This window comes from Rhinoraja longicauda, chromosome 10, assembly GCF_053455715.1.
Source record: "Rhinoraja longicauda isolate Sanriku21f chromosome 10, sRhiLon1.1, whole genome shotgun sequence".
Taxonomy (NCBI): Eukaryota; Metazoa; Chordata; class Chondrichthyes; order Rajiformes; family Arhynchobatidae; genus Rhinoraja; species Rhinoraja longicauda.
The window spans coordinates 16,731,485-16,750,099 of NC_135962.1; the positions used below are offsets into that span (position 1 = coordinate 16,731,485).

Below are 18,615 nucleotides of genomic sequence, written 5' to 3' on the forward strand. Positions count from 1 at the left end.
AAAACGATTTCAAACAAAAAAGGATTCAGAAAATATTTCTGTAGTCCACCAGTTTTATATTCCTGCAATCTGACCATTGTATTGGCGGTAAAGCCAATACTTCAGCCTTTCAGGGAGAATATCTAAAAGTAAGTGTCATATTTTAAAATACAGTACATCTATTACACTCATCTCAGAGCCAAACAGGTCAAACAGAGGTTGGGAGAAATACTCCATAGGTCAGGCAGCAACTATGGAAAGAGAATCAGATTTAATGTAACAAGGCAGTGACCATTTTCGAAAATCAGTTTCTGGTTGAAAGAGCAGCAGCTAGAAATATTAAGTGTTTCTCTCCTATAATGTGTTGGCCTGAGAATAGAGTAAGTTCAGCAGTTTCTGGTTTTATTTCAATATTACAATCTCCACAGCATTTGGCCTTTGGTTGAGAGAATGTAAGAATTGTATTGGCTATAAGTATTCCCCACTTTTAAAACAGGGATGGGTGCTTCCACCTAAACAGGTTTAGTTTAGATTATTGTTACATGCACCGAGGTATAGTGAAAAGCTTTTGGTTGTGTCAGCAGAAAGACTATTCACAATCACAATTACAATTAAGCAGTCCATAGGGTGCAGACGAAATGTGTAGGAAGGATCTGCAGATGCTGGTTTAAATCAATGATAGTCACAAAAAGCTGGAGTCAATCAGCGGGTCAGACAGCATCTGTAGAGGAGGATGGGAATTTAAGAGCCACATAGACTTCCCCCCCCCTTAGGATCCCCATAGGCCCACAGATCCTTGTGAATAGAACAGCCTTGCCAGATACGGGAGAGGTTAGGGCTTTGCAGAGGGACGCCTCTGCTGCACAACAGGATTTATGGAAACGAGAAGGATGTGCCAATAGATACCTGCACTGATCTTTGGCTCACCCCTCTTGGACAAGTTTGTGTACCTGCCTGTTCTCCTTAATTATATACCATTTGCTAACACACGCTGGAAAGGAAGGAATGGTGATAATGGCAAAGGAAACCTGGTGGCATCCGAATGTGAATTTGTACACAAAACAACCCAGGGAAAGTGTTAAAATGCCCAAAGGGATTGACGGCAATGCTTTGGGGTGAGCCAATGCCAGGCAGACCCTTGGAGTGTATATAAATAGATTTTATAGAGCTAACGCGGATGCAGTGCTATAAGTATTGTTTGGTAATTGTGGATTTATTTAGCCGATGGATAGAAGCTCTGCCAACTGTAAATGCTACAGCCGAAACCACAGTGAGAATCATTCTGAGGGAAATTATTCCCCGGTTTGGATTGCCTGCAACTATCAGCTCCGACAATGGCCCCCATTTTATGGCAAACATAAATGAAGAGGTCTGCCAACATTTTTGCATTAGCCAACAATTCCATTGTGTCCACCATCCACAGGCTGCCAGCATAGTTGAAAGGGCAAATGGGACCATGAAGACTAAACTAGCAAAGCTGATGGAGGAGACTGAATTGGATAAAAGTACTCCCATTGTCTCTCTTTGAGGTGAAGGTGACCCCACATAGTGCCACCGGGCTGACACCTGCGGAACTTGTTTACGGGCGGCCATTGCAGACTCCTTGGGGAGCAGACCATAGTGTAGAGGTTGGCTTCGACCTACATGCTCTCAGTGATGAACTATAACTCATGTGCAGCAATTAACAAATCCACTATCAGTCCCAGGTTCGTGAAACACAAAGGGCGACAACTGACACCCCTGAAGATCGAACGATGATGCTTTGGACGAAGGGATCTGCCTGGACAACAATAGTACCAGTGGTAAGACATCAACAGCAGGGAACAAAAAGAATGGTTGGATCTACGAACTCTTTTCGGTAATGGTTCATTCAGGGAGCGCTGCTGGTGGACATTACTACGCCTATGTAAAATCATTCGGTGACGGACAGTGGTACAGTTTCAATGATCAACGTGAGAGTAGGATTACTCAAGATGATGTTAGGAAAACATACGGTGGCTCCCCAGTGACCAGAGGTTATTACTCCAATGCCTTTGCCAGCTCAACCAACGCGTACACGTTAATTTACAGACAAAAGAAGAATGCAAAGTTCTTGGAGGTGCATGATTTTCCAAAGCACATTGAACACCTGGTCCAAAAGGAGAAGGAATCAGAAGAGCAAGAAAAAAGAGACAGAAGGAAATTGAACGCAATACATGCAAGATCAAGCTGTTCTGTATTCACCCCATGAGAGACAGTGATGGGGAACAAACTGGAGCTCCACAGGGACAAAACGTTACGGGAAGCTGTGGAGATAGCGTACAAGCTGATGGGACTAGAGGTTGTGCTTCCACTCGACTGCTGCCGGCTGGTCAAGCACGACGAGTTTCACGATTACCTGGAGCGGTCGTACGAGGGAGAAGGGGACACCCCTGTGGGGATGATGCTGCTGGGTGGAGTCTTGTCATCTTGCATGTTTGACTTGCTGCTGGAGACGAGGTGACCCAGAGCAGAACTTTCAACCGTACAAGTCGGGGGAAGTGATGGTGAAGGTGCACGTGGTTGACCTGAAGACAGAAACTCTGGCTCCACCCGACAATGTTCGAGCCTACCTCGACCAAACTGTGTGGCCGAGTTCAAACAGATCATTTCCCAGGCAACGGGACTCACCGCTGAACACATGCGCATCGTACTGGGGCGCTGCTGCAACGATCTGTGGCTGCTCCATGTACCCAGCAAAACACTGAAGGCTGAAGGATTCTTCAGGAGTAACAAGATATTTGTTGAAAGCTTGGACATGCAGGATAATCAGGCATCGCTCACTGAATCACAGCTCGGGCATCTACTGGACCAGCATGCCAACACCATTCGGCTTTACGTGTCTTTGCCAGAACAATCTCCAGGGTCCCAAGGGCTAAGGTGCCTGCATCAACAAGCTGCCAGGGACCCAGTCAACCAAGAAGCAGCTGTGAGTCTGCAGGAGCTCCTTTTGCCAGCAGGAAGCCCATGGAAGCCATGTTGGAGGAGAGCACAGAGACACAGAAGAACCTTTCACTGTTGCAGCACCAGCGACAGTCGTCCTGCACTTTGGGAGGGAATGGCGATGGGATGAAAAGCGGGGAAGGCAGTGACTTTGAGACCACCGAGACCCCGTCGCAAGAGACCGAATTGTCGGCCTCTGTGGACAACAGGGAATTGGAAAACCGGATTCCCTCCTCCGATGCCGAGGCCCCGCTGCAGTCGGAGGAGAGGTCCGACTCCGACGTAAACGACAGGAGCACCAGCTCCATGGATAGCGACACCTCCACATTCAGGGACAGTTTCTTCCGAGCTGCTATCGGGCAACTGATCCATCCTATCACCAACCCTAGAATTGTCCTGAGCTGCCATCTACCCCATTGTCATTGAGATAACCTAAATGTCTGATAGAATGGCAGTTATTAATTACCACACAAGCTTGACAATAAAGGTTTCACGGCATGATTAAGTGAAATCATGAAAATGAAAATCTTTGACAAATCTTGAAATTAATGTGCAAGCTATTGGGTTGATGGAGTGTTGGGGCGGGAGGGTGGTAGCTAAGTCAGTGGATTAGGAAGTCAACAAAATGTCTTTAGGATAGCATTACACAAGATTAAGTCTGGTGATCTTAGGAACAATATATTAGTATGATTGGTTAATTGGCGTAAGGCAGAGGGGAGGAATAATTGTATCACTTTCAGTAATTCACGATGACTTCTGCTTGGCCGGCAGCTAATTACAATCCATGATCAATGACAGGAGAAACCAAGTATAATATATTCAGAAAATAGACACAAAAAGCTGGAGTAACTCAGGGGGACATCGCTGGAGAGAAGGAATGGGTGACATTTGGGTCGAGACCCTTCTTCAGACTGGTTAGGGATAAGGGAAACGAAAGCTATAAACGGTGATGTGGAGAGATAAAGAACAATGAATGAAAGATATGCAAAAAAAGTAACAATGATAAAGGAAACAGGCCATTGTAAGCTGTTTGTAGGGTGAAAATGAGAAGCTAGTGCGAATTGGGTGGGGGAGGGATAGAGAGAGAAGGAATGCCGGGGCTACCTAAAGTGAGAGAAATCAATATTCATACCACTGGGCTGTAAGCTGCCCAAGTGAAATATGAGATGCTGTTCCTCCAATTTGCGTTTAACCTCACTCTGACAATGGAGGAGACCGAGGACAGAATTTCGCCTGAGCAGCTTGCAGCCCAGTGGTATGAACGATGACTTCTCCAACTTTAGATAGTTCCTCTGTCCCTCTCTTCCCCTCCCCCTTCCCAGATCTCCCACTGTCTTCCCGTCCCCACCTATATCCTTCCTTTGTCCCGCCCCCCTGACATCAGTCTGAAGAAGGGTCTCGACCCGAAACGTCACCCATTCCTTCTCTCCTGAGATGCTGCCTGACCTGCTGAGTTACTCCATCATTTTGTGAATAAATACCTTCGATTTGTACCAGCATCTGCAGTTATTTTCTTACACAGAATATATTCAGTTTGCTGACAATACAAAGGTAGGTAGGAATGTAATGGCAAGGAGGACACAAAGCAAAAGAGATTAGATCAACAATCAGGCAAGAGGGGGGGGGGGGGGGGGAGATCTGAGAGACTCGGGAGAAGTGATAACTTATCCCCTCCAGTAGACAAGAATAGAAAAACTATTTTTTTCTGCACAAAAGTCAAGTGAATCTTCATGTGCAAGGATTTGCTGCTAATTATATAGGTCTTCATTGACACTGCACCTGTAATACTGAGTGCAGTTTCCTTCTCCTTAATTACCAGCATCCTTAACAACGCATGAATGGTTCACCACATTGTTCCTGGATAAAGAGGTTGTCTAGGAGAGAACTAGAAAGGATTACACCCTTTGGAGCTGAAGGAAACACGTGATCTTCTCGAAAGGCACAAAATCTATGACAGAATGCCATGTTCCCCAAGCTGTAGGGTCCAGGAGAGACAAGTGAGATCTGTGGAGATTGGTATTTTTGAATGAAGACGACTATTTGGGGCTGAGACAGGAAGAAATTCCTTCACTCAGAGATTTGACGATCTTTATAATTTTCCAGCTACAAGGGTTGTGGATGCCCAGTTACTAAATATAATAAGGACAGATTATATACTTCAGGGATAGGGCAAGAAAGTGAAATGCATGAAGACTATCAATCAGGTGAAGGAATTGGATGAGCTGCGATCACATTTCCTAAGTTCTCATATAAATCCTGGGCCTATAGGACAAAAGGTCTACAGGAAATTGACATATCTGAATGTTTCTTTTGGATGATCCTAAATTTCCTTGAAGACAAATCTCTAAAAAAAAACAAGTAACATGCTCTGAGAATCTTTAGTATGCACGCTCTGCTCTAATACTTTTATGTGTACGTGTTTAGATAAAGACATACAGGGTCTTTTATCGCCACTTTCTTAGATTGCTCTGCACATCAATCATGGCAATGTGTGCAGTGGCTAAATAGTGCTTTAGCAACTATTTTTACCAAAGAAAACGCAGTCTAATCAACAATCCAAGTCGAATCAAAGCTCAAATTCTGCATTTTATTTGGTAGCAGGTTCTTTGCTAGCTAGCTTGTGTGGCTGGATCAATGTTACCAAAGTTAGTCTCATTAAACTTTTTTGTTTAACTTAAGGGGTGGCATGGTGGCACAGCGATTGAGTTACTGCCATGCAGCACCAGAGTCCCAAGTTTGATCGTGATTACGGGTGCTGTATGGAGTTGATATATTCTCCCCATGACCCATGTGGGTTTTCCTCGGGTGTTTAGTTTTTAGTTTAGTTTAGAGATGGAGCCCTGTTACAGGCCCATTGGCCCATCGATTCTACGTCAACCAGCGATCTCCACACATTATCCCACACACACTAGGGACATTTTTTATAATTTTACCAAGCCAATTAGCCTACAAACCTGTACGTCTTTGGAGTGTTGGAGGAAACTAGAAAACCCGGAGAAAACCCACACAGGCCATAGGGAGAACGTACAAAGTCCGTACAGACAAACTCCGTACAGTCAGGATCAAACCCGGGTCTCTGGCACTGTAAGGCAGCAACTCTACCACTGCGCCACCATGTTGCCTGCATTCCAAAGACGTACAGGATTGTAGGTTAATTGGCTTCAGTAAAAATTGTAAATTGTCTCGTGTGTAGGATAGTGCTTATGTGCAGGGATCGCTAATCGGCATGGGCTCGGTGGGCATAAGGGCCACGCGGTACCTTTAAACTAAACAAAACTAAAACTAAAGACTCCTCAGCAGTCTTTCCTATTCAAATATTGAACTATAGCAGTTTGCATTATTTCGGATAAAAAAGACACAAAGTGTTAGAGTAACTCACCGGGACAGGCAGCATCTCTGGAGCACATGGATAAGTGACGTTTCATGGATAAGGGGCCCTTCTTTGTGTCTATTTTTGCGTAAACCACCAACTGCAGTTCCTTGTACGGTATGATAGAATTTTATTTATCCCTGGAGGGGAATTGGTCTGCCAAGAGTCATAAAGCACAACAAGATACATGAAATTAAAGTGTTGAGTAGTAAGTCCAGGATTGGGGATGTGCAAAGAGTGGGGAGGGTGGGGTGAGGGGGGTGGGTGGGGATGGTAGTCAGTCTACCCCATGACAGAAGGGCGATGAGTTGATAGCTACAGTTTGATAGCTACAGGGAAAAGGGATCTCCTGTGGCGGTTGGTGCTGTTGTACCAAAATATCTGCATTATTTCTGTATTCATTTCATTGTCAGTTACCTGATAATTTCCCCATCTCTCTTCATTTGTTTCCTCTCCATGGAAATAGAATACTTCCTTGTGGAAGCTGGTGAAGCATAACATAAGATTTAGATTTATATATACATTGCTCTAAATTCCATGGCTTTGCTAAATACTCATTAGTGCAAATGACCCAAAAATCAGTCTGATTTTCACAACTCTCACCAACGTCTACGGGTGGAATGGTGGCGCAATGGTAGAGATGCTGTCTCACAGCGCCAGAGACCCTGGTTTGATCCTGGCCTCAAATGCTATCTGTGCCGAGTTTACACGTTCCCCTTGTGACTGCGTGGGTTTTCTTCGTGTGCTCCAGTTTCCATCCACATCTCAAAGACATGCAGGTTTGTAGGTTAATTGGCTTCTGTAAATTGGCCCTAGTGTGTGGGATAGAATGAGTGTACGGGTGAGTGATGAGCGGCGTGGACATGGAGGGCCGAAGGGCCTGGTTCAACACTGTGTCTTTAAAACTAAAACTAAAACTAAGATGTACCATGGAAAGCATTTTATCAAGATACATCAGAGCATGGTTTGGGAACAGCTCCATCAAAGACCGCAATAAATTGCGGAGAGTTGTGGACGTAGCTCAGACCATCACTCAGACCAACCTCCCTTCCACTGGCTCAAATTACACCACGCTGCATCAGTAAGGCCACCTGCATAATCAAGGACAAGTCTCACCCCCACTTCTCCCCTCTCCCATCAGCCAAGAGGCATGTAAGTGTGAAAATGCACACCTCTAGGTTCAGGGACAATTACTTCCCAGCTGTTTTCAGGCAACTGAACTATCCTATTACCAAGTAGAGAGCAGTCCTGACTCACCATATACCTCATTGGAGACCCTCGGACTATCTTTAACCAGGCTTAATCTTGCATTATTCCCTTTACCCTGTATCTGTGCACTGTAGCGGCTTAATTGTAATCATGTATGGTCTATTCTCTGACTGAATAACACGCAACAAAAAAGCTTTTTACTGTACCTCGGTACACAGATAATAAACTAAGCTAATAAATGAAATTATAATTTCTGATTGTAAATATAAACATGGAAATATACCCAAGTGCATCTAGATTAACATCTCAAGTGAGCCATCAAACTCTTCACTTCATTAGGGGACCTGTATCAACCATGAAATGTTGGCAATTCAATGTTTGAAGCTAAAATTAAGAATTAGGTATTTTGTAAACCTTTGTTGGATGAGTAACAAGGGAAGTGATTTTGTTTGTTGTGTATTAAATAATCCAAAGTTTTATTAAATATGTAATTTTGCTTACTGGACATATAATGGCACATCCAAATTTTACTGAAGAATAGCGTTTCAATGGCTTCTTGTTCCATCTAAATTTTACATGGACATTTCTGCCACCTTTGTGAACAGATGTAAAAAAGCAATAAAAGCCCACGATTCTCATTAATATTTTGCCTCGTTATTTGTTGATGAAACATTGTGTGTCACATTGCCCCACCACAACTGATAAAGTAGGTTGGAGAAACAAAAAACAAACCCATGAAACAATGGTGGACAATCTCAGAAAAAAACAAAGTAAAATTCCGCTCCAACTCCCTAAGGCAAACAAGGTAGGTATGAAAGAGATTACTAGATATATTTAACCCAGGCCATCACATTCCCACGTTTGGTACAATTTCCCTAGAAACACAAGACTTGCTGCTTATTCTGCATTTCCCAGAGCAAACACTATAAATGGAGATCAGAATTGGTGCTGTTAAATTGCATCATTTCCATTTTCACACAGTGGGAGAAGGTGGTGGCAACAATAATACCAGGCTATCTTTCCCAGCTGAACAGCCATTATTAAACCCACCTCAGCTCCTTCATCATCATGCCAAGAGCCCAGATCTTTACTAAAATTACCCCACCATTCTGCTGGCTCTACTGCTAATGGCCTCCCCACTGATAGAATATTTGAGCAAACTCTGAAAGCTACCAACCCAAACCCAGCCTCAAATTTGGATCTTTCTGTTTTCTCTCCCCTCATCCCATAGCCATGGTCATTGTTCATGATAGCCATCTCCCCCCCTCATAATAATAATAATAATAATAATAATAATAAGCATTTATTTTATATAGCGCCTTATCAGGTGCTCAAAGCGCTTTACATAAACAATCAAACATAAAAACAAACAGACAAACTATCCTAACGGAGAAGCGGCGAATAAACAACGCCAGCGTCCTCTCACGTCAGGGTCCGGCAGTAGACAGCAAAAAGCACAGGACACACAGATACAATTTTTACACAATTTTTACACAATTTTTATACAAACAGCCATCACAGTGATTGCTCTAGGCATACCCTCACTGTGATGGAAGGCAAAGTCTTATCTCCTCCTGATTTCTTCTCCTGTGGTGCCACGAGGTGATCGAGGCTCCCAACTTTTTGAAGCCCCCACCGGGCGATGGAAAGTCCCAGGGCCGAGCCAAGCAGGCCGATGAAAGTCCTGAGCCCCCACCGGGCGATGGAAAGTCCCAGGGCCGAGCCAAGCAGGCCGATGAAAGTCCTGAGCCCCCACTGGGCGATGGAAAGTCCCAGGGCCGAGCCAAGCAGGCCGATGAAGGTCCTGAGCCCTCACCGGGCGATGGAAAGTGCTGCGGCCGAGCCACGCAGGGCGATGAAGGGCCTGCGAGCGGGTCGATCGTACCTCGCGCTTCGGGGCGGTTGAAGCTGCTACGGCTGGAGCTCCCAAAAGCCGGTCGCCAGCCAGGGACCTGCGAGCTCCCGATGTTGCGGTCTGCAGGGCCCACGGCCGAAGCCTCCGAGATGGTAAGTCCAGGCCCTGCGACCGGAGTCTTCAAGGTCGATCCCAGCTGGAGGCCGCCGACTCCACGATGTTAGGCCGTAGCGCGAACGGAGATACGACACGGTAAAGGTCGCATCCACATCCACATCCACATCCACTCATGCCACATCCATGGTCATTGTCTATGATAGCTATCTCCCCCCCTCATGCCACATCCATGGTCATTGTCCATGATAGCCATCTCTCCCCCTCATGCCCAGTCCATGGTCATTGTCCATGATAGCCATCTCCCCCCCCCCTCATCCCACATCCATGGTCATTGTCCATGATGGCCATCTCCTGTTCCCGTGACCCTATTCTCACTAAACTACTGATCACCCACATTTCCCTCCTGATTCCCATTAGCTTATTTGGTTAATACTTCTACACTGACACATATCTGACTGCCCTACCCTTCATCTTCAACTCCCTTTCCTTTCCAGAGTGTGTGTGAACATGTTGCCAGATTTCAGAAATACATCGTTTGATGCCCTTCTCACCCTGTAGTGCTGAACTGGTGGGTTTCATTGTAAGTATTCATCTCATTGTGACCAAGCATAGCTATCCCTGCTTAACCTGACTAAAACCTTTGTCAGTTAGATACAAAATCCCGTTCCAATGCTTCTCCCATGTAGTTCAGCTGAGTGGGAGCACACAATCCTGGCTACAATTATTGTACATCAACATAACCATTGAACAGGAGTGACCCAAAATAGTTCCTTGATAAAATACCATTAGTGGCATTTAAGAGATTTTTGGATAGGCACATGAATATCCAGGGAATGGAGGCATATGAATTATGTGCAGGCAGATAAGAGTCAGACATAGATCAGCTACAGAAATAGGTAGATAAATTGCAGATGGAGTTTAATCGGAGCAAGTATGAGGTGTTGCATTATAGGAGGTTGAATGCAAGGAGGAAATATCCAATTAATGACAAAACCCTTAACAGCATTAATGTAGAGGGATCTTAAGTTTAAGGAGAGAGGAAACATATTTCATTGGTCAGGGCATTGAGTATGAGTTATGATGCAGCTTTATAGGACTTTGGTTAGAACACGTTTGGAGCAATGTGTGCAGTTCTTGTCACACCCAATACAAGAAGGATGTGGAGGCTTTGGAAAGAGTACAGAAATGGTTTACCAGAATGATGTCTGGTTGAGGGGGTATTAGTAACAGGGAGAGGTTGGACAGATTTGTAGTTTTCTTTGAAGTGCCATAGGCTGAGGGGAGACCTGATATAAGTTTGTAAAATTATGAAGTTTAGTTAGGGTCAGAGACTCCTCCTCACTCACCACATGCAAAACATCACTGAAGTCTCACCTGTTCAGCACTGCCTTCAACCACTGAAGGTCACCTCACCTTCTGTCTCCTTTTTCTGTTTGTTTACTTATTTATCTATTTATTCACTTCTCTATGTTCTAGAAATCCCTGTAAAGCATCTTTGAGTGTTTGAAAAGCGCTATATAAGTGTAACGCATTATTATTATTATTATTATTAAACAGAACCTTTTGCCCAGGATGGAAATTTCAAATGTGAGAGGGCAGAGGGGCTACGTTAAATGCGGGGCTAAGGTTTTCAACACAGAGGGTGGTGACTGCCTGGAATGGTGATAGTGGACAGTTGAGAAAGTAGCATTACAGGGACTTTTGGATTAATGCATAGATATGCAGGGAATAGAGGGATATGGATTGGGTACAGGCAGATAAGAGTTGGTCATGGCATCATGTTCGGCATAGACATTGTGGGCTGAAGGGCTTGTTTCTGTATTGTAGTTTAGTTTAGAGATACAGCGCGGAAACAGGCCTTTTGACCCCACCAGTGATCACCGCATAATGCCATTATCCTGCACACACAAGGGGCAATTTACATTTATACCCAGCCAATTAACCTGCAAACCTGCAAGTCTTTGGAGTGTGGGAGGAATATGAAGATCTCGGAGAAACGCCATGCAGGTCAAAGGGAGAACGTACAAACGCCGTACATACAGCAGCCATGGTCAAGATCGAGCCCACATATCTGGTGCTGTAAGGCCGTAGCTCTGGTGCTACGCCACCATGCCGCCCTGTTCCGCCATTCTCTTCTACTTACCATTACCTTATCATTATCTCTGCAGATTCCCCTAGTATCTACCCTTGTCCTATTTTTCTTTACAAATCTCTTGATATTAAACATGAGTACATGCCACATACACATGCATGGATGTCAACCATCACATCCACCTCCCCCATCCTTTCACAATATCTAAGTTGCCAAAGTGACATATGATACTGAATGAAGAGAAACATTCCCTCACCATACACTGGGAAGACTGCCCTTGGTTCAAGCCACAAGCACCGTAACCCGGTCCATCACACCCAAGTGCTGCAATTGTGCCCAAGAAGAGTTCCAACCAATCACTGCTTCATTAGTAAGACCACCTTCTTCCAACTTCATAAAATGAATTCCACAATTTTGCATGGGTAGCTTACAACCCAATGTTATGAACACTGAATTCACCAGTTTTAGGTGACTTCAACAAACACCTCCACCTCCTCTCCTCCCTCCATTAAAAACCCATTAACCAGTTCCACAGTTCGCAATACGTATCCTCTCTATCCAAAAATTGGCCTATCAAGGAACCTCCTTGCCTCCGGCCCTGTTTACTTTCTCGGTTCTAGTTTATTTATTCCCACTCTCCCTGCTACAATCAGCCTGAAGAAGGGTCCCAACCCGAAAGGTTACCTATCTATTTTCTCGTGATGTTGTCAGACCCCCTGAGTTACTCCAGCAGTTTGTGTCAATACACAGTTCATTTGTTGCTAAATCCCTCACTCGTACACTTGTCACTTAGATTAGACTATTCTAGTCAACCTCTCATCTTCTACCCATTCTAAAGGGCGGCACGACGCCAGAGTTGCTGCCTTGTAGCGCTTGCAGCGCCGGACACCCGAGTTCGATCGGGTGCTGTCTGTCTGGGGTTTGTACATTCTCCCCGTGACCATGTGGGTTTTCCCCAAGATCTTCGGTTTCCTCCCACACTCAAAAAGACGTACAGGTTTGTAGGTTAATTGGCTTGATATAAAAGTAAATTGTCCCTAGTGTATGTAGGGTAGACCTTGGAGGTGAGAGGATAAAGTGGATTTATAATGTTTTCTTGTGGCCTTGCAGCGAATGAAGAAATGCTATGCCTTTTTTTAGTTTTATTCAATGCTGGGACTTCACAAAGAGAACCCCTCGAGATCTTGGTCACATTCATTTTCTTCATGCCAGGGCCTTATCTGCTGACAAAATAAAATCCTTCCTTGTGAGTAAATTGAGTTTCCTAATGAAAAGCTTAAGAATATTCTAACTGCGATTAAAGACACAAAAAGCTGGAGTAACTCAGCGGGTCAGGCAGCGGTTCAGGAGAACACGGACAGTGAGGTTTTGGGTCAGGTCCCTTCTTCAGACTGATTGTGAATCATTTCCGAATCAATCTGAAGAAGGCACCTATCCATGTTCTCCAGAGATGCTGCCAGACCCGCTGAGTTACTCCAGCACTTTGTGTCTTCTTTTGTAAACCAGCTTCTGCAGTTCTTTGTTTCTAACTGTGATTGTTAGTTAAACCACTCAAGACTCTCAACCTTAAATGTCTGAAACTATGCTGCTGATCCAAACAGGAGGTACGAGTGGATTTTAAGGTTACTTCATAAATTTTAAATCTTCACACTTAGCGGCACGGTGGCGCAGCGGTAGAGTTGCTGCCTTACAGCGAATGCAGCGCCGGAGACTCAGGTTCGATCCTGACCACGGGTGCTGTACTGTACGGAGTTTGTACGTTCTCCCCGTGACCTGCGTGGGTTTTCTCCGAGATCTTCGGTTTCCTCCCACACTCCAAAGACGTACAGGTATGTAGGTTAATTGACTGGGTAAATGTAAAAATTGTCCCTAGTGTGTGTAGGATAGTGTTAATGTGCGGGGATCGCTGGGCGGCGCGGACTTGGTGGGCCGAAAAGGCCTGTTTCCGCGCTGTATCTGAAATATGAAAAATAATATGAAATTAATAGTCAGGTTCCTGACTCAATTAGATCCTGGTGCTTTGATTAACGATTTCACAAGCACGGTGGCATTTATTTTAAAGGGAACCTTTCCAAACCAAAACAAAAACAAATATGAAGTATAGATGCAAGTAAGACTAAGATGCTTGGACAATGAGCACCAATTGGCCAAGATTGGGATGTGACAAACCAAAAGTTATGAACCCAGGAATGCACTGCTTACTCATGGAAAAAATCTGGAGGAAGTCTTTCTGCAGTGCTATCTTACCCTACTGGTTAAATGAAGCGTCAGCAATGGCTGCCTCGCCAACAGTCTGGCTCTTTGTTGTTTTTTTAATATGTGTTAAATGTATGTTTTTAGTGTTCTTTAGCTTGTTTTATGTGACGGGGTTTGAGGGAACTTTATTTAATCTCTAACCGAGACGGAGATGCGATTTTATTCCGTATCATATCTCCGTCCACACTGCGGCCTAACATTGAGGAGTTGGCGACCTTTGCTGGAGATCGATTTCGAGAGCTCCTCCACGGGAATCTAACATTGCACAGCCCGCGATCCCTTTGCCAGGGATTGACCTCTGAGCTGCAACCGTGGGTGCCTGTGGACTTTAAAATTGTGGAACCTGCGGTCACTGGTCAGAGACCGACATCGGGAACTCCAGGCTGCAGGAGCTTCGACCGCCCCGACGCGGGAGCTTGGATCACCCCAACGCCGGACCTTCGATCGCCCCAACGCGGAGTTTTTGACCGCTGACTGCGGCAGCTTCGATCTGCTGGATGGATGGTTCGACTGCCCTGACCACAGGAGAAAAATGAGGGAAGAAGATTAGACTTGATTGCCTTCCATCACAGTGAGGAATATGGGGAATCTGCTGTGGTGGATAGTTATGTTAACTTTTATATAGTTGTGTGTCTTGTTGCTGTTTTGGTATGGCTGTGTGGTAATTCGCATATCACTGTACCTTAATTGGTATATGTGATAATAAAAGACTTTGAAACCGTTGAAATGTAAAATGGCACTGGAGCGGTTCAGGATCAGGGTACTTATTTATTGATTGCCAAATATTTTTTCATATTTCAGATACAGCGCGGAAACAGGCCTTTTCAGCCCACCAAGTCCGCGCCGCCCAGCGATCCCCGCACACTAACACTATTAACATTATCCTACACACACTAGGGACAATTTTTACATTTACCCAGTCAATTAACCTACATACCTGTACGTCTTTGGAGTGTGGGAGGAAACCGAAGATCTCGGAGAAAACCCACGCAGGTCACGGGGAGAACGTACAAACTCCTTACAGTACAGCACCCGTAGTCAGGATCGAACCTGAGTCTCCGGCGCTGCATTTGCTGTAAAGCAGCAACTCTACCGCTGCGCTACCGTGCCGCCGATGCAACCAAATCTTTTAAGACAAAAGGTTAAAACAAAACCTAAATAGACATTGACGATGGAAGCAAGAATTCCAGCAGAAACTTAGATCAGCTGGGCAAGTGGGCAAAGGAATGGCAAATGGAGTTTAATTCAGATGACTGCAAGGTGTTGCAATTTGGAAAGTCAAACCAGGACAACACCTTTACAATGAACATTTAGGCCATGGGGTTGCAGAGCAGAGGGATCCAAGCGTACAAGTACATAGTTCCATGAACCATTTAACCAGTAGGGGCTGCATGGTAGCACAGCAGAAAGGGTGGTTAAGGCAGCTTTTGGCTTGCTGGCCTTCAACAGTCAGGTTATTGGTACAGATGTTGGAACGTTACAGCTGTACAATGTTGTTGAGGCTGCATTTGGAGTATTGTGTTCAGCTTTGGTCACCCAGCTATAGGATTGACACAATTAAGTTGGAAAGTGCGCACCGGATGTTGCAGGACTTGAGAGCCTAAGTTGCAGGGAGAGGTTGGGCAAGCTCGAGCTTTATTTATTGGAATGCCTAAGGCTGAAGGATGACCTTATCGAGGTGCATAAAATCACGAGGTAAATTGATAGTGTGAATGCACAGTCTTTTTTTCCAAGGTAGTGAAATCAGTGAATTAAGGTGAGAGGGGAAAGGTGTAATAAAAACCTGAGAGGCATCTCTTTCACAGAGGGTGGTGGGTATATGGAATCAGATGTTGTCATATACCTAAACATAGCACAAAAAGTAAGGAAATTTGTGTTTGGTAGATTATTTCTTTGTTGTAACAATGCTTCTTGGCAATAAATCTTATACCGTTGGAAAGCCTGTTTATTTCCCTTTTAAATGGTGGCACATTTGTAAGGAACATGCATTTGTGGGATGAGCAGCAGAGCTGAGTATATGGGTTGCGCCCATGAAAAATGTGCCAAATCTTCTCTGCCAATGCCAAACAGCTTATTCTGCCATTGACTCTTGTTCGGTGTTGTTTGGTGGATTGGATGATTGAAGTCCGAAGAAACAAGACATATTGGCAATTTAACAATTTATTCATTTAATAAACAGGAGCCTCAGTAGCGTGTGGAAGAACCATACACAGCCACAACAGCCTGGCACCTCCTCCTCATGCTGGTCACCAGCCTGGTCACACACTGTTGTGGGATGGCATTCCATTCTTCAACCAGCATTTGTCGCAAGTCAGCCAACGTGGTTGTGTTGGTCACTCTGGCACGAACAGCACGCCCAAGCTGATCCCACAAGTGTTCAATGGGGTTGAGGTCAGGACTGCTGGCAGGCCATTCCATCCTCTCCACTCCCAAATTCTGGAGGTAGTCTCTGAGAAACCCTGCTCTGTGGGGGCGAGCATTGTCATCTTGGAGGATAGAGTTCGGTCCCAGACTGTGGAGATATGGGATTGCCACTGGTTGCAGAATCTCATCTCGATATCTCTCTGCATTGAGATTGCCTCCAATGATGACAAGCCTCATCTTTCCAGTGAGGGAGATGCCACCCCACACCATCACGCTGCCTCCACCAAAAGATGTTACTCTATCGGTGCAGCAATCAGCATAGCGTTCTCCGCGTCTTCTCCACACTTTGACCCTATGATCCAACTGCCGTAGGCAGAATCTGGACTCATCGCTGAACATAATGTTCCTCCACATGTTCAGGTTCCAGTGCACGTGTTGCCGACACCAGCGCAAACGGGCCTGACGGTGAAGGGCAGTCATGGCAGGCCTCCTGGCAGCCCTATGAGACCGGAGATCGGCTGCGTGCAGTCTGTTCCGAATTGTCTGGGCAGAGAGCCGTCGGCCATATCGTCCTGCAAACCTTGACTGCAAATCTGTAGAAGACAGCCTACGGTTCCTAAGTGCTGACAGGGTGAGGAAACGGTCTTCTTCGGGTGTCGTCTTCTTGGGACGCCCACTTCGCGGCCTGTCTCTGTCATCCCCCGTTATATGGAACTTGGCCTTCACTTTGGAGATGGTACTAGGGCTCACTCCAAATAATGCCGCAACTTGGTTTTGCGGAACACCAGCTTGAAGTTGCCCTATTGCACGGGTCCTATCCAGATCAGTCAAACGTGGCATGCCAATTCTTGGAGCAGACACCTACTGACCACTGTAGCAGGGCCCATGCTCACAGATGCTGCCAATCAGGTGCCAATCAGTGACCTGATTGTCAGCACCTGGGGGTACCAGAAGCTCAAAACAAGAGTCAATAGCAACAGCAGAATAAGCTGTTTGGCATTGGCAGAGAGGATTTGGCACATTTTTCATGGGCGCAACCCATATACTCAGCTCTGCTGCTCATCCCACAAATGCATGTTCCTTACAAATGTGGCACCATTTAAAAGGGAAATAAACAGGCTTTCCAACGGTATAAGATTTATTGCCAAGAAGCATTGTTACAACAAAGAAATAATCTACCAAACACAAATTTCCTTACTTTTTGTGTTATGTTTATATACTTGATTAACAATGGCATGAAATGTTACCAGGGGCAGGTGGGAATGCAAAGATAAGTCTCGATACAGATCAGTCACGATTTAATTAAATAACAGAGCTAACTCTTAATTCATTTATAAAGGGGTAAGAGGCAGGAAAAGGAAAAGAAGTGCTTAAATGTCAAAGCAATGATTAAAGTGGGAAATAGGTATTGTTAGGGAATAAATGATAGTGCCAAGAGATATAAATGTGAAATATGATTCAAAATTAGATAAATCAAAAGCCACTGCTGTAAATCAGCAATATTGCTGGCAATATCAATTAATTGCAATTATTGAATTCAGAAGGCAATAATGTGTTTGATTGGCAAATGCATAGTATATTTTAACATGAAACATGCATATAACTGCAATCTCTGACATTATCAAGTGAAGGAACATTAGTGTTGGGTAATGTATCTTTTAATTCCCAGAGCCAACGTTAAATATATTTAGTTATGTAAACCGCTCTATTTTGCTGTCCATTTGCACTGATAATGTAGCCCTATAATTTAAGCAGAATTAATTTTAGTTTTGGCATGAATTACTTTAATTATATTAGCAATGCCTCTTGCACACGCAGTTAGTTGCTTTTACAAGTAACACAAGGGCAATACAGGGACACATATAGATTTCAGAGGTAACTACAGTGTGGTATTATCTAATGGCTACACCCAGTTGGTAAAGAAAATTATTATTTCATCACAGGATAGAGCACAATAATATTCAATAATATATAATCCAGGAAGATGCTATGTATGGACTTGGATGATTTTATTCCTTTCACTCAATAAACCGGCGCTTGCCTTCAATCTCCAATTCATTGTTTTTATTTTAGTTTAGTTTAGAGATGCAGCATGGAAACAGACCCTTTGGCCCTCCGAGTCCACATCGACCGATCACTAGACTTTAGAGATATAGTGCGGAAACAGGCCCTTTGGCCCACTGAGTCCACACTGACAAGCGATCACCCTGTACACTAAGGACAATTTACAATTATATCAAAGCCAATTGACCTATAAACCTGTATGTCTTTGGAGTGTGGGAGGAAACCGGAGCACCTGGATAAAACCCACGCGGTCACAGCGAGCATGTACAAATTCAATACAGACAGTATCCGTAGTCAGGATCAAACCAGGGGCCTTGGCACTGTAAGGCAGCAACTCAACAGATGCGC

General features: G+C 44.7%; 1 pseudogene; it reads left to right on the forward strand.

The window, feature by feature from the left end:
* The first annotated feature begins 993 nt into the window (after positions 1-993).
* LOC144597732 (ubiquitin carboxyl-terminal hydrolase 47 pseudogene) lies at positions 994-3,366 on the forward strand (annotated as a pseudogene).
* Positions 3,367-18,615: the final 15,249 nt, after the last annotated feature.